The 17769-nt window shown below is 42.4% G+C and overlaps 1 long non-coding RNA gene across 1 annotated transcript; it reads left to right on the top strand.

Moving 5' to 3' along the window:
* Positions 1 to 4773: 4773 nt before the first annotated feature.
* LOC113593385 (uncharacterized) lies at positions 4774 to 16345 on the top strand. Its single transcript, XR_008293880.1, has 6 exons — positions 4774 to 4925; positions 5829 to 5986; positions 6315 to 6409; positions 14424 to 14513; positions 14868 to 15683; positions 16121 to 16345. It is a non-coding gene; the product is annotated as an uncharacterized LOC113593385 (long non-coding RNA).
* Positions 16346 to 17769: the final 1424 nt, after the last annotated feature.

Raw genomic sequence — 17769 nt, 5'->3', positions numbered from 1 at the left:
TGGTAAGTCTGTGTTGAACTTTGTATGAAACTGCAAAGTTCTTTCCAAAGTGGTGGTACCATTTTGCTCTCCCACCAGCAACAAAGAAGATTTCCTGTTGATCTACATCCTTGCCACCACTTGAAATGTCAATTTTTTTTTTTTTTTGTCATTCTGAATTTCAACCTTAAAGCAGTACTTCTAATGGTTTCTTGTATGAGGCAGCTTAAGGTAAGTTATGCTACAGTAACAAACGACAGCAAAAGTCTTTGGGGCTCCTAACGCCAGTGCTCTACTTCATTTTGCCTTCGCTCGGCCAGGGAGCAGCCTCTCTGGGGCATTGCTGGCCTCCTGGCAGAGGGAAGGGAGGACCAGTGGATCCATCCAGAGGCTCTGAAAGCTTCTGCTCAGAAATAGCACCTGCACTTCCACTCACCTTTTCTTGTCAAAGCAAGTCCACAACAAGCCTGAAGTCACTGGGACAGGGATGGATAATCCTCACTGGGGGAGAGGAAGCAAGTACCTTCAACCATAATCAGGTTGTCTCCTTTGTCTTCCATCATTTCTTTGGTCTGGCAATGGTTTTTTTGCTTTTGTTTTTTAAGTTCATTCTGAGAGAGGGAGGGAGGGAGGGAGAGAGAGAGAGAGAGAGAGAGAGAGAGAGAGAGAGAGAGAGAGAGAATCCCAACAAGCTCCACACTGTCAGTGCGGGGCTCGAACTCACGAACCATGAAATGACCTGAGCCAAAATCGAGTGAGACGTTTAACCCCCTGAGCCACCCAGGTGCCTTGGCCTGGCAGTGTTTTTTAATTGACAGCTTCTGTCACCTCCCTAGCCCCTTTTCTGATACCCACCTTGGTCACTCTGTTCCAGTCTCAAGGCCTCCCTGCGATTCCTCAAATGCCAGTCATGTTATCTCAGGACCTCTGAAATCACTTTCTGCTGTGGGATCCTCTCCCCCCAATACATTTGGGCTCACTTCCTCACTTGAAATTCATTATACATCACCTTTTCAGTGAGCCCTTTCCTGATTTCTCTATTTAAAATTGCAACGGTCCCTGCTCAACACACATTCCCCATCCTGTTTCCTTGCTTTATTGATACATGATGCATTGTATGTGTTTATCTCCCCTACTGGACTGTACACATCTTGTTTCTGCTGTATCCTGGCCCTTAGAATCGTGCAGCAAGTGCCCAAGAAATGTTTGTTGAACTAAGATGGAGGTGAACCAGTGCTAGTGAACAGTGGGCACCCAGATCTTGAGTGCATATCTTTGTTGTTTTCTGATTCTAACAATTCTACTCAGAATGTACAGAAAAATATGAGATTAAGAAATTGCGTCCAGAATCTCTCATGTCGTTGGCAATCATTTTAATACATTGGAATATGTCTTTCAGTTCATTTAAATCGGCAAACATTTGATGAGTATCTCAGACGTTGGCACGTTGATCCCCTGCGGAGTATAGTTAGGAATACAACAGTGTGTCCAGCCTCATGGAGCAGTCCAGCTAGAAAGCAAGATGGCCGTTTATTTATCAAACAATTGTGAAAACATCAATGTGAGCTATAATAGGGAAAAGAACGAAAATAATAGCTGGAAGCTGTAAGAGGAGGAGAGACTAACCTGGGGGTAGGGAAGGAAGACTGCTGCACACAGGGACTGGTACGGTACGTGATGATGCAGGAGGGGATGTGGGGCATCAGAGAGAAAGAGATGAGGAGAGCGGGCAGGGTGAGGTAGGCCAAAGCCTTGTAGACTTCTCATTATGTTAGGTGAGCACTAGGGATGGTGGCCAAAGAAGCAATTGATTGTGGGAAAAACAAAGGAGGCAGCCAGATGAAGAAATGGCCTAGGAGGGAGGAGGGAAGCCAGGGTGGGTGATGTTACGGACCAAGAGAGAACAGATTTAGGGACGAGAGACTCCACCCATCGAATACCAGAGAGGGGCAATAAAGCCATAGGTGGAAACCCTTCATGGGCAATGGTTAGAGAAATGGATTCACTGGAGAAGAGGTGGGTATGGGGTGCAAGGCTGCCTTTGCCAAATAAAAAAATCCACATTTACAAGAGCAACACTAAGACCCCAAGAGATAAAGAGGTTGAGAGTATGTATAAGCAAGTCCCTGGAGAAAAAATAGCAAATACAAAAGTATACGGACGTCTGGGCTTAGTGTGACCAAAGGAATTCAGCTGAATCAGTAGCCATTTCTGGTAAAATAGATTAAACAATTTTTTAAAAAATTTTTAAAGTTTATTTATTTATTTTTAGAGAGACAGAGTGGGGGAGGGGCAGAGGGAGAAGGAGACAGAGAATTCCAAGCAGGCTCTAAACTGCCAGTGCAGTGCCCAACATGGGGCTTGATCCCACGAACTGTGAGATCATGACCTGAGCCAAAACCAAGAGTTGGATGCTTAACGGAGTGAACCACCCAGGGGCCCCTAGATTAAACAATTTTTAAGTTAAACAATTAAGTGTGTGTTTCAGTGGTTTTTAATATTTTCACCAGGTTGTGCACCCATAACCATTCTTTTTTTTAAAAAAAAAAAAGCATTTTTTTTAACGTTTATTCATTTTTGAGACAGAGAGAGACAGAGCATGAATGGGGGAAGGTCAGAGAGAGAGGGAGACACAGAATCTGAAACAGGCTCCAGGCTCTGAGCTGTCAGCACAGAGCCCGACACGGGGTTTGAACTCACCAACTGCGAGATCATGACCTGAGCCGAGGTCGGACACCCAACCGACTGAGCCACCCAGGCGCCCCTCTTTTTTTTTTTTTAATGTTTATTTATTTTTGAGAGAGAGAGATAAGAGTGTGAGCAAGCAAGGGGCAGAGAGAGAGGGAGATACAGAATCTAAGGCACACTCCAAGCTCTGAGCTGTCAGCATAGAGCCCAATGTGGGGTTTGAAGTTATGAACTGTGAAATCATGACCTGAGCCAAAGTCAGACACTAAACTGACTGAGCCACCCAGGCACCCCCACCATTTTTTAATTCCAGTACATTTCATTAGCCTCCTAAAGGAAGCAAATACCAATTAGCAGTCACTTTTCATTTCTTCCTTCTCCCAGTCCCTGGCAGCCACTAATCTAGCCACAGATTTAACTGCTCTGGACATTTCATAGAAATAGAATCATACAATAGTGGTCCATTTTGACTGGCTTATTTCATTTAGCATTATATTGTCAATGTTCATCAATGTTGCAGCATGTGTCAGTACTTCACTCCTTATATGACTGAATAATAATCCATTGTGTGGATATGCCAACTTTTGTTATCCATTCATTCGTCAGTGGACATTTGGATTGTTTCCACTTTTTGGCTATTGTGAATAATGCTGCTATGATCCTTCATGTACAAGTTTTTAGTGGATATATGCTTTCAACACTCTTGAGATACTTTGCATTTATTTTTTTAATTAATTTATTTATTTTTAGAGCACACATGAGCTGGGGAGAGGAATGGGGCAGGGGGGAGGGAGAGAGAGAGAGAGAGCGAGAGCGAGCATCTCAAGCAGGCTCCACATTCAGCGTGGAGCCCATTGAGGGGCTTGATCCAACAACCCTGGGATCATGACCTGTGCCGAAATCAAGAGTAGGAGCTCAACCCCGAGCCACCCAGGCACCCCTTGAGTAGATACTTTCGAGTGGAACTGCTGGGTTACATGGTGGTAACTCTCTGTTCAAGCTTTTGAGGGATTGCCAAATTTGTTCACAACAATTGTACCATTTTACATTCCCACCAACAGTGTATAAGCATTCTGATTTCTCCACATCCTTATCAACACGTGTTACTGTGTCTTTGGGTTACAGATATCCTAGTGCGTAAGAAGTAATATCTCCTGGTTTTGCAAACATTTTTAAATAGTTAAAATCCAGTGATCATATCTCACTATACAATCAGGAGTCAGCAAATTTTCTGTAAAGATAGTATTTTAGGCTTTGCACACTATATGGTCTCTGCTACAACTACTAGACTCAACTGTTGTAGTGTGAAAGCGGCCACAATTTGTAAGCAAATGGGCATGGTCGCATTCCAATACATTTTTATTTATGGACTCTGAAACTTGAATTTCATATAATTTTCAAGTGTCATGAATACCATTCTTTTGATTTTTTTTTTTACAACATCTAAAAATGTAAAAGCCATCCTTAACTCTTGGACCATACAAAAACAGGTGGATTTACTGTAGTTTGACGACCCCCTACTATCCACAAAAATCAGTTCATGAGGATTGTAGCTCTAAATGTGAAAGGCAAAACGATATCGTGCAGTTGAAAATACAAAGCATCTTTGTAATCTTGGCATAGACAAACGTTTCTTAACTAAACCAAGGAAAATTGATAAGGCTGGCTATATTAAAATTCAGAACTGTGTTCATTAGAAAGTATTATGTAAGTGTATTATGCAAGTGGAAAGGCAAGCGACGGAGTGGGAGAAGGTAATTGTCGCTCATAGACGCAACAAAGGACTGATATCCAAAAGTTATAAAGAACTCGGCATCTCAATAAGAAAGGAAATGCAGTGGAAAAATGGGCAAGTTACTTGACCAGTCCCCCCTCACAACACCCGAGCCCACCCGCCCCGAGGCCTCGCTGGAGAAGCCTCATCCGGGAATCTGGCGCGCGCGCACGCACACAAAACGAGCGGCGCGCGCCGCCGGAGGTGAGTTCCCTTCTGGCGGTTTCTCCGGCTTCCGGTGAGTCCCAGATAGAGGACCGGCAGGTCACAGCGGCCCAGCTCCGAGTGGGGGGGCGGCTGGGGGGTCCGGAGTGGGACCCCCCCCTCCGCCTTTTGCTGGCCCCGTGCAGTGCAGACCCTCGTTGTCTTCGCTCGGCCGGTGGGCACGGACCCCTCTCCCCTCTTCTCCCACGCGGACTTTCCTTCTCCCCTTGGGCGCGGACTCCCCATCCTGGGGCGCCGGGTGCCTTTTCTCTCCACTCAGGTGCGCGCCTCCTGCTCCCACCCTGCACGGGTGGACGCCCCTTCTCTCTCCCTCTCCTCTCCCTCCCACAAGGTTTGGGCTCCCACAGCCTTCTGTGTTTCCTGCGTGTTCCTCCTCCCACAGCCCTGGTCCTGCGCCCTCGCCTACCCCCTTCCAAAGACCGATTCGCTTCATCGAGCCTTTGGGGTGCCTGTGAATGTTTCCTTCCTCCCCTTCCCACCGAATTCGCCCTCCCAGGCTTCACCCCCACCCCTAATCCCCTGTCGTGGACTGGGTTGCTCCTCCCCACAGGCCCCTAATGCCCTGAAGCTGTCCCCTACCCCGCGAAGGACAACTCAGACTTCGGGGTCCTCAGCCGAGCCTCTGGTCTCCCCCAAACCCACTCCTTCCAGCCTCTGTAAACGGCGACTCCTTCTTCTGCCCATAATCCTCAACGTCCTCCTTGATGGTTTTCTTTCCCCAGCCCCCATATCATTTCTGCCCCCAAATCCCATGTCTTTACCTGTAAGGTATTTCCAAAACTCAACCGTTGGGCCACCAGCTTCTCTAACAGGCACCTCCTCCCTGCACCCCTGCCTTCTGCGCTCCCCACTATCTGTTCCTCTTCGGTAGCCACTGGGAGCTCACGTGTCAGATCTTGCCACTTCTGTGCTCCGAGCCTCCCATGGCCCCCTCAGTAGCAGCCAGAATCCTCAGGGGCCCTAGTGCTGGGGCTGCTGGCCTAGTAACTGTTTGCTGGGGCGTTGCAGATGGTTAGGAGTTTGCATCGGATCGAAAAATCAGAGTTCTGCCTCCTTCCTTGAGCAGTGTGCTCCTTGAATCTGCTTGGTTTGTCAGTTTTGGACAGTGGGTAGAGATTGGGGCAGTCAGGGATGCCAGTACTAACTCAGAAAACTGACCCAGGTCTATGTGCATCCTGAGTTTGCAGAGCGTTTGATGGAGATATCTTGAGTTGGCTCTTTGTGTCTTCCCCACTAGAAAGCCAGCTGCACCCGGCAGTGGTCTTCATCTGTCTCATCCACCGCTGATTCATTCCTACCAAGAACAGGGCCTGGCACACAGTAGGTGTTGAGTAAACATTTGCTTAGTGAATGAAAAAGCTGGCCCTCTCCAGACTTGAGATCTCAGAAGGGGTTTGTGACACACCTAGCACTTAACCGTTGTCTTCAGGATGTTGTTGAGCTTTGCCCTTTATAATATCTATAGCTTTGAGCTGTATGGGTATGGTTTGTGTGTGTGTGTGTGTGTGTGTTTGGGTTTGATGTGTTTGATGTGTGAACTTCTGTAGTGTGCCTCTGTCTCCAGTCTTCCATTTCTTCATGTACCATTTTCGCTCTTGTGCGGTAATTTTACCTTGTGAAATGCCACCATTTATTCCCCCGACCCAAGCCCCACCTCTGATGCACAGCTGGGAAGTTTGCAGTTTTTCAGCCATCCCTACAGTGCTTTAGCGGGCATCTTGAACATGTGTCTTTGTAAATCAGGTAAGGATTTCTCCAGCCTGGGGATTTTCAAGTTATGTTTGACCCAGGCATTAGAAGAAACACATTTACATTCATGACTCACATGCATATGTAAATGGAGCGAAAGTTTGATGAAACAACACTGACTGTGAGGTCCTCTTATTTTTTTTTTTTTAATTCTTTTTCTTTAACGTTTATTTATTTTTGAGACAGAGAGAGACAGAGCATGAACAGGGGAGGGGCAGAGAGAGAGGGAGGCACAGAATCTGAAACAGGCTCCAGGCTCTGAGCGGTCAGCACAGAGCCCGACATGGGGCTCGAACTCAGGGACTGCGAGATCATGACCTGAGCTGAAGTCAGCCGCTTAACCGACTGAGCCACCCAGGAGCCCCTGTGAGGTCCTCTTAGATCAAGTTTTGTATTTTTAATTTTTTTTAATTTTAAAAAAAGTTTATTTTTTTAACTTTTTTAAAGTTTTTTTTTTTAACATTTATTTATTTCTGAGAGACAGAGTATGAGTGGGGGAGGAGCAGAGAGAGAGGGAGACACAGAGTCCCAAGCAGGCTCCAGGCTCTGAGCTGTCCGCACAGAGCCCAATGTGGGGCTCGAACTCACGAACCGTGAGATCATGACCTGAGTGGAAGTCGGACGCTCAACCTCTTAACCAGCTGAGCCACCCTGGCACCCCTGTGTTTGTTTATTTTTGAGAGAGCACAAGCCGGGGAGGGACAGAGAGGGGGACAGAGGATCTGAAGTGAGTTCCACACGGACAGCAGTGAGCCTCGTGTGGGTCTTGAATTCATGAACTGCGAGATCATGACCTGAAGTCAGACACTCAACACACTGAACCACCCAGGCCCTCCAGTTTTGAATTTTTAATGTTGATCTACCACATTGCTTTGCATTTTTTATTTCAACCCAAATTTGTTCTTCAAAGGAGCTGCACCATTTTTTCTGCCTATGAAGACATGTTAATGATATGGAAACTACCCATAATATAATATTTACTGGGAAAAACAAAAAAAAGACCCCGAATTGTATATACACAGTTTGACTCTAACTATATCAAAATGATTCTCTAGGAAGAAAACAGGAAATAAATGCACCCAGGACTTAATTTTCTTTGTACTTTGTTTTCCAAGTTTTCTGTAATAAGCATGTATTATATTTTGTAGTGAGATTTTTAATAGTAAAATATTTAAGTGGCTTGGATGCAAGTTTTATATAAGTAGGGTGCTTCCCTGTAGAATCTAAAATACAATTGTAAAGTCTTGGGAATAAAAGGCACAGCATAAGGAATATAGTCCATAATACTGTAATTGCATTGTATGGTGGCAGGTGGTTGCTAGACTTGTAGTGAGCATAGCATACTGGATAAATTTGTCCAATCACTATGTTGTACACCTGGAACTAATGTAACATTGTCAACTACAATAATAAAATAGAATTCTGTTTGTCCTGCTTTTATTTACTTGCGAGTTTTCAGAAACTTATTTAGGTCATAGAGCAAAGAGATTAAATAGTTTTCAACTTGAATCAGTTGCCAGCTTTGGGGAGCAGCTGTATAGGGCCAGGTGATTCTGGAGCTGGTTGGAGGAAACTGAGTGGACAGCCTTGCCCTGTCTGGATCCCAGTTATTCCAGGCGAACACTCCTGGCCTCCCTGTTTTCTCCTGCATCAAACTTACTGTGCAGAAAGGGTTTTACAAGTCAGCATTTTCCCGGGGTAGTAACTCTGTGGTTTTCTTATAGCTCCCAACTGGTAACGTATTCCACCCCCCCGCCCCCCACTCCTTAGAATACCTATAACTATCTCTTGAATACCTTTTGAGAAAACTGTTATAAATTCTTTCTCACCTAAGTAATAATGAATGCTGATCCCTTGGTGTAGTACCTCTCTCTGGAAGCATTAACATATCCCCTGCCTAGTTTCTCTTTTGACAAGTTTCTGAAATATTGAGAAAAATTGAGAGAAGAGTATAATGAGCACCCATCACCCACCACCTCAATTTTTATGTATGCAACATATAAGTTATGTATTATGTGTTTATAATGTATTTTATATATGTATGTATGTTTGCGCATATGGGTATTTGTGTATATTTATATGCATGTGTTTTATGTGTTGTTGCTGAGGGGGGTATGTATGGATTTTTGTATGTATATAAATGTAGATGTGTTTATGTATGCATGTGTGTATATTTTTGTATATGTATACATGTATATGAGTGTATATGTATGTTTATGTGTGTGTATTTACTTGTGTGTGCACATATAGATATTTCTTTATGTGTATGTATATAAGCATTTGAAAGTAAGTACCCCTAAAAATTTTAGGACGTATATTCTAAGAATAAGGACATTCTTCCACACAACCATAATACTATTGTCACACCTAAGAAAGCTAACAGTAGTTTCCTGTTATCATCTGGTAACCCATCCCTATTCCAACTTTCCTAGTAACCCCTATTGCCTTTATTCCTGTTATTTCAGGCCAGGTCCTATTGAGGGCCTTGCACCGTTTTTGTTTCCTTTAAGCTTCTTTATTTGAAATAATTATAGATTCATGGGAAGGCACAAAGAAATGTACAGAGAGGGCCTGTGCATCTTTTACCCAGCCTCTTCCATGGTTAACATCTCGCACAACTGTAGGACAGGGTCAAAGCCAGAACCTGGCATCGGTACCATCTGCAGAGCTCATTCAAAGTTCACTCGTACTCATTTGGGTGTGTTGGAGCTCCATGCCATCTTAGGATGTGTATCTTGGTATGACAACCACAGTCTAGATGCTTGACTTGACGTCACTGCAGAATTCCCTCATGCTCCTCCTATTCAGCCACCCTGCTCCCTACCCTCTCTCCCTACTTTCTGGCAACCACTAATCTGTTCTTCTTTGTGGTTATTATTTTTTTAATGTTTATTTATTTATTTAGAGAGAGAGAAAGAGCTTGGATGGGGGAGGGGCAGAGAGAGTGAATCCCAAGCAGGCTCTGCACTACCAGTGTAAAGCCTGATGCAGGGCTCAAACCCATGACCTGTGAGATCATGACCTGAACCGAAACCAGAGTTGGATGCTTAACTGACTGAGCCACCCAGGTGCCCCTTCTCTGTGATTATTTAACAAATATTTCAGTCTTGTTGGTGCTATTGTAAATACAGTTTAAAAAATTTCCTTTTAAGATTGTTTATTGTTAGTGTATAAAAATGCAACTGATTTTTGTATGTTGATCTTATATTTTGCAACTTTACTGAATTTGTCTATTAATTGTAATGGTGTGTGCATGTGTAATCTTTAGTGTTTTCTAATATATAAGATCATATCATTTGCAAATAGAGATAATTTTGCCTCTTCCTTTCCAATTTAGATGTCTTTTATTTCTCTTTCTTGCCTAATAGCTCTGGGTAGAACTGTTATACCAAGATACACATCCTAAAATGGCATAGAGCTCCAACACACCCAAGTGAGTACAAGTGAACTTTGAATGAGCTCTGCAGATGGTACCAACTGCTGCATGAAGGTGGTGAAAGTGGCCGTCCTGTGTTGTCATCTTAGAGGAAAAGCTTCTAGTCTTTCACTGTTGAGGATGTTAGCTGTGGGTTTTTCATATATGACCTTGATTATGTTGAAGTACTTCCTTCTATTCCTAATTTGTTAATTTGGAGAGAGAGTGAGGGAGCAGAGAAGAGAAAGGATCTTAAGCAGGCTCCACACTCAGTGTGGACTTGAGATGGGATCATGACCTGAACCTAAATCCAGAGTCAGATGCTAAGCCACCTGAGCCACCCAAGTGCCCTAGCCTTAGAGTTCCCTGGTAGGGAGGGCCAGGATGCTGCTTACTCATGCTTTGGGAGAGGGAAGTGGGAGAGTTTTCCTTAAAAATCCACCCTCCTCCCGACTCCTCCTCTGGTAAGCCAGTCTTCTTTGGGAGATATTCTTCGTCCTCTACTAAAATTAAAAATCTCTAAAGCTATTTTTATTCTATATAAATGGCTCCCTCTTTTACCATCATCATGAGCTCTTCCTGCCCTACAGGTCTATACCTGAACAAAATCTATGGGTGCCTGGCTTATTTTGGGATGTGTGTATGATTTTTGAGAAATTTCCATGGAAATATGCATGCTGAAAAATATAAGTGTACAGCTTAAAATTTTCATGAAGTAAACATACTTTGTGTTATGCTTGAGGGATTTACCCATTTTGTTTTGTGTACTTGTAGTTCATTTGTTTTTGTTGACATGTAGTATTTCATCATGTGAATAAACCACAGTTGATTCATCTACTCCCTAGTTTTGGACATTTGGGTAGTGTCCAGTCTTAGGTTGTTATGAACCGTGTTACTCTGATTGTACAGACATATTTCTCTTGGTTATACACCTACAAATGAAATTACTCTCATGGGGTGGACAGAGGATCACTTTTAGTAGATTTGCACCTGACCAATTTAAATATTTACATGCCACACTTTAACTTCCTTTTTCCCTTCCTTTTAAGGATTCAAATATTTTCTCCCTTTTCTCTTCTAGTTTAGAAAACAAAGGTCAGGGGCACCTGGGTGGCTCAGTTGGTTAAGCATCCAACTCTTCATTTTGGCTTGGGTCATGATCTCATGGTTCATGGGTTCGAGCCCCACATCGGGCTCTGTGCTGACGGCACGGAGCCTGCTTGGGATTCTGTCTCCCTCTCTCTCTGCCCCTCCCCTGCTTGCTCTCTTTCTCTCTCTCTCTCTCTCTCTCTCTCTCTCTCTCTCTCTCAAGTAAATAAACATTAAAAAAAGTTAAAAAAAAAAAAGAAAAGAAAACAAAGGTCAAAATGAAAGCATCAAGGCAGGATGTTGTTGGAGTGGAACCACTTAATTTCCTGATGATGGAAAGATTCATGAAGGATTATTCCTGTTTATATGTATTAGGAGAAAAATGGGAATGTGAGGAACAGGTAGAAATGCTTCACAAAAACCCAGAGAAGCATTTGATGCAAACAGCATCCACCCAATAGAATACAGTGGGTTTGGTGAGAGGCTGTGGTGGTTGTGAATATGGAGAAAGCATGGGTGTCTGCTCAGTCTATTTTTTTAAATTTATTTATCTTGACAGGGAAAGAGAAAGCATGAGCAGGGAAAGGGCAGAGAGAGAGAATCCCAAGCAGGCTCTGTGCTGTCAGCACAGAACCCAACATGGGGTTCATTCCAGAGAACCATGAGATCATGACCTGAGCTGAAATCAAGAGTTGGACACTTAACCAACTGAGCCACGCAACTGCCCCTGCTCGGTCTTTGCTCTATCTCAGAAAGGTCCTGCAACAGAAGCTTTCTGTGAACATGATTCAGATGTTAAGCATTCCTGATATATATAATATAAATAAATGTAAATATACATATAAATACACACACACACATATAGTGAAGGTCACACACTTGATGAAAATTATGACTGTAGAATAGCCATCAGTCAAGTTGGTCAACTTGGCCACATTGGTGGAAATCTAACAGGAGATGGGCCCTCCAGTTGTAACAAAAGTGGTGATTTTACAACCATTCTGTACCTCTTACTGAACAGGATATAATTGTTGGAGAAAGGCAGCCACACAAAGGGATGGTATGTGAGGAAGTGTTTGATCAGGGCACTGGCTCTCATGAGCAGAGGAGAAATAATGAGATGAATGCCATGACTTCAACAAATGTGGACAATCCATCAGATAGAAATCTCACTTCTTTGGTACCTGAGGACTCATACTGGAGAGATTTTATACTTGTACTGACTGTGGAAAATCCTTCTCCAAGAATTACAACCTGATTGTGCATTGAATAATCTATACAGGAGAGAAACCTTATAAATTCAATAGTTGTGGGAAAGCATTCAGTGCCATCTCTGCCTTTATCAATCACAAGAGGACCTGCACAAGGGAGAACCCCCATGAGTGCAACCACTGTGGGATGTCCTTCAGCCACTACTCTTCCCTTGTTTTGCATCACAGATTTCATACTGGAGAAAAACCATATAGATATGAGTGTGAAAAATGTCTCCAATATTTACTACCTTATTGTCCATTTGAGAATTCACACAAGAGAGAAGCCCTGTGTATTATGGAGTGTGGAAAGGCCTTCACTGATATCTCATGCTTTATTAAATATAAGAGAAGTCACACCAGAGAGAGATCCTGAAAGTATGTGGATTGTAGAAAATCCTTCAACTGCAGTGGTCACCTCATTGTGCATTAAAAAAAATCATTCTGTGGTGCCTGGTTGACTCAGTCGGTAGGGCATGCGACTCGATCTCAGGTTGTAAGTTGGAGCCCCAATTTGGGTGTAAAGATTACTTAAAATCTTTAGGGGTGCCTTTGTGGCTCAGTCCATTGAGTTGCGACTCTTGATTTGGGTTCAGGTCACGATCACAGGGTTGTGGGATTGAGCCCCGCAGCAGGAGCCTGCTTGAGATGATCTCTCTTCCTTCTGCCCCTCTCATGCTCAATGTGCGCATGTGCTCTCTCTCAAAAATAAGTAAATAAAATCTTGAAAAAAATCATTCTGGAGAGAAACATTATGACTATAAAGAATGTGGGAAAACTTTCATTGAGAGCTCTTAACTCTCATTGAGTGCTCTGGCACCAGAGATGCATACTATTGAGGAGCCGTATGGCTATAACCAGTGTCAGAAACTTCAGGAATATCACTGGTCTCATTCAGCACCAGAGGACTCATACTGGTGGGAAGCCCTGTGAGAACAGTCAGTATGGCAAAACTTTCTGGGACAGCTGCGTTCTGGACAAACACCAGAAGATATATGCTCAGGAGACCTTGTACCAGTGTTTCAAATGTGGGGAAAATTTCCAGAATAGGTATGCTTTTATTAGACATGGGAATTATCACACTAAAGAGACACCTGTGGGGGATTCAGTGAATATGACAGAGCTCTATCAGATTCCCTTTACTTACTCATTGTCAGAGACTTCATATTGATGAGCAGCTCTTTGAAAATAGTGGAGTTCATCGTTTCCTCCTTGGATCAGAAACTTTTGAGACATTGTGTCTGCATAATAAATTGGGAGAATTCTTTTGCTATGGTTACTTTTAAATTTGAATTCTTGCCTGTCCTTGTATCAGAAGATTTGGTTAATGTGAAGAGTTGGGGTTTTGGTAAGAACTCTTGCCAAAACTCTTGGGTAGAAAGAATGAGTTTTTGTACTAGCCAATATAGAGTGATAATATTGAAAAGTAAGTTGATGTTAACCTTTGTGTGGTAAGACATCTTAGACCTGAGACACATAGCCAACATATAGTCTACATGGGAAAGCTTTCAGTTGGAGATCTGATCTTCCAGAGTAGCTCTGTCTGATAGAAATATAATGTGAACCACATACATAAGTTCAATTTTTTTTTAGTGGCCACATTTTTAATTAAAACAATTTTTTTTAATGTTTTGGGAGAGAGAGAGGAGGATAGAGGATCCAAAGCAGGCTCTGCGCTGACAGGCTGACAGCAACCAGCCTGATGCGGGGCTCAAACTCACAAACCATGAGATCATGACCTGAGCAGAAGTTGGTTGCTCAACTGAGTGAGACACCTAGGTGCCCCACGTGACCACATTTAAAAAAAAAACAACAAAAAGGAACATGTGAAATTAATGTCAATAACATTTTATTCTACCCACCTATATCCCAGATACTATCATTTAAACATATGGCACACGTTACATTTCTAATTCTGTGTGTCTGCACATCTGGTGACTACTTCATTGGGCAGCACAACTAGTACATCAGAGAATGAGTTCTGGAGGAAACACCCAGTATAGGACATTCATCCCATTACAAATCCATAATCAGGTTTTTAACACAATTCTAGGGAAAAATGTGTGCCTGGAAGTTAGTCCTGACACAGAATTTGAGTCACAGTATTTAATTTATTTTAACATACATGTTCTTTTCATTTTGACATTTTGACAGATCAGGGTAATTAATGGCATGCTGTATGTTAATTGGCAGCCTTTTTTCCTTAGAAACACATAAGATGTGCATATTACCATTAATTGTTCTCTGATAACAGTAATATCAAAAGGAAGAAGAACTGAATGACTAGTGAGATTGATCCCTTTGAGGAAAGACTAGAGCTTTGAAGGAAAAGGCTGTTACTGAGGTAACAATTAATGGCATATTTGTGGGAGCAAAAGAGGGTGACATAGTCCTCCTCCATTGCTGGATATTAAATGTTACCTAATTTCTTTCTTGTAGCCTGTATTAGTTGTAACTGTTATCTTTTATCGTAAGGTTGAAAATTCTTACAATGTGGAGGGAGGCAATATGCAAAACTACATAAGCTTTTAACAAGCTGGTAAATAGAGAATTTTTTGCCTTCATAGGGCTTCTGTTCTAACTTATATATTGAAATATCCTCTGTACAGTATCATGTGTATGCATGGTTGCACTTTGGACTTTTTGTTTATAAAAGAAAACACTGTGCCTGATTGTCAATGAGTGTTCATTTAAGTAGCAAACCCTTGGTTGCTCAGAAGGCCTGTACAAGATATGCAATCCCAGTTGAAGAAAAATTGTATGAAATTGCATGAAAACATTGGACCAGGACCATGCCCTGTGAGTGTTAGTGTCATGGGTAAGAGTGCATCTTTTGACTTCAGTCATCCCTGGGTTTCTCATGGGTTTACATCTTAATAGCTCTGTGACCTTAGGTGAATTATTTTTTCTTTAAACATTATTTTTAAGTTCATTTTTGAAAGACAGACCATGTGAGTGGGAGAGGGGCAGAAAGAGAGGGAGAGAGAGAATCCCAAGCAGGCTCCACACTGTCAGCACAGAGCCCAGTGTGGGGCTCCAACTCATGAAACCATGAGATCATGACCTGAGCTGAAACCAAGAGTTGGGCGCTTACCTAACTGAACCACCCAGGTGCCCCTAGGTGAATTATTGTGCCTTACTTCCTCATTTATAAAATGTAGACAAGCCCTAGCTCATTTGGATTAAGAGAAGTTAGGTGTGGAGAAGGTCTGGGATGTAACAGTTTTTAGTATTGGTTGTATTGGTTGCTTCTGTGCTCATGTTCACACCCTTGTTGTTGCTATTATTGTTCTCTTATTATTACTGCTGCTCATGTTGTTGATGTTTTGTTATTGTTGTTGATTTTGTTGCTATTGCTGTTAATGGTGATGACATTGATGTTACTCTTCTCTGACTCGGGAGGCTAAAACAGAAGGTACACCAGTGGCCTTCCCAACAACCATATCACCCATAGTTCATAGATGGCATTGCTTCCCAAACTCTGGTATACATGATTGCCTGGAAGCCTCCCAAGGTGGGTAGAGTTGAAGAAGCTACCTGGGCAGGAGGACAAGAGGGCTAGAATCTCAAGAATGTGGATGATGGCAGCTGGAATGTGTATGAATGCCTGACACAAGTGGAGGCAAAGCTCTAGGCACTGAGAAGATGAGGTCTTGATGGGTTGACCATTGGGTAGGTGTGCCCCCAGAGTAATGGCATATATTGGGATGAGATGGAAGATGTTACCCAGTGCTCATTCCATTGTGGTATATTTCCATCCCACAGAGGTTGCAAAAAACCTAGTCCTGTTTGGACAATTCTGTGTTCATAAATTCAATAAGTTAGGTAAAGGGGCACAATTTCTTAAAAGACAAACTATCAAAATTTACTGTACAAGTAAACTAGTAAACTGAATAGGCTTATATCTGTTGAAGAAGTTGATGTTTTTTGTTTTTTTGTTTTTTTCAAAAGAACTGCCAGACCCAGATAGTTTTGTTGATGAATTCCACCCAACAGTTAAGGAAGAAATGATGCCAGTTCCACACTTTCAGAAAATAAAAGGAAGACACACTTGATTCATTTTATAAGGTCAGTATTACCTGGATTCTAAAACCAGACAATGACAAGAAAACTACAGAGTGATATCCCTCATGAATATAAACACAGATATTCTCATTAAAATATCAGCAAATTGAATTCTGTAATATATAAGAGCAGCAATGCAACATGACCAGGGGGTTTATCCTGGAAATGTAGGCTGTTTCAATATTTGAAAACCAGTCAATGTAACCCATCGTATTAACAGACTAAAGAACAAAAACTACATGATCTCACAAATACATGCAGACAGAACCTTTACAAAATTCATTATCCTTTCATAATAATGATAGCAAACTAAGAATAAAGAGGAATTTCCTTAATCTGAAAAGGGCATATGTAAATAACATATAGCCAACATCATTATGGTGAACCACACATAAGGATGACAGATACCCCCACTGCTACTGAAATCATATTGGAAGTACTAGCCAATGCAATTAGGCAAGAAAACATAAAAAGTGTACAAAATACAATTTTCATCAAAGTCCCAGCAAGATCTTTTGTAGACATAGACAAGCTTTTTTTTTTCTTTTTTAAAGAAAGACAGCATGAGCATGGGAGGGACAGAGAGAAGGGGAGACACAGAATCTGAAACAGGCTCCAGCCACTGAGCTGTCAGCACAGAGCCCTATGCAGGGCACGAATTCACAGACTGCAAGATCATGACCTGAGCCAAAGTCAGACACTTAACCTACTGGGCCACCCGGGCACCCCTAGACAAGCTTATTTCAGAATTGATATGGGAAAGCACTAGACTTAGAATAGAAAAAAAATGTTTTTGGAACAATTGTTTTTGGAACAATTTTTTTTTTTAAGTTTATTTGAGAGGAAGAGAGAACATGAGCAGAGGAAGGGCAGAGAGAGAATCCCAAGCAGGATCCACATTGTCAGCACAGAGCCTAATGCAGGGCTTAAACTCACAAACCATGAGATCATGACATGAGGTGAAACCAAGAGTTGGATGCTTAACTGACTGAGCCATCAGGTGTCCCCAAAAGCAATTTTTGAAAAAGAAGAAAAGTGACAGGAATAACTGATGTTAAGGCTTACTATTTAGCCACAGTAACCAAGAGTGGTTTTGGTTCACACATAGGTCAATGGGATGGATAGAGAACCCAAAAACAGACCCACAAAACCAACCATGCTTAGCTGATTTTTGACAATTGTGCAAAACTATTCAATGGGGAAAGGATAGCCTTTTCAATGAGTGGTATTGGAGCAGTTGGATATCTGTGATATAACAAAACATGTATTTGGTCATTGTCCCTCATTCCTGGAACAAACCCCTAGAATTTCCTGAGTGATAGGAGTGTCTTGTCATTCATTAAGAGCCCATTTTGACCACACCTGAGTTTATGCTAATAAGGTGACTTGGGTTGGCACTCCTCGAAAGCTTCAGCATGGGGAAGCATCACCAGAAGGAAGGTGGGAACTTTCAGCCCCCACATCTAAATCTCTAGGGAGGGGAGGGAGGCTGGAGATTTGTTTATAAGAACTGGTGGACAAGGAGATTCAGAGAG

This window comes from Acinonyx jubatus, chromosome E2, assembly GCF_027475565.1.
Source record: "Acinonyx jubatus isolate Ajub_Pintada_27869175 chromosome E2, VMU_Ajub_asm_v1.0, whole genome shotgun sequence".
NCBI lineage: Eukaryota > Metazoa > Chordata > Mammalia > Carnivora > Felidae > Acinonyx > Acinonyx jubatus.
This window is presented reverse-complemented; position numbering and strand designations above follow the sequence as displayed.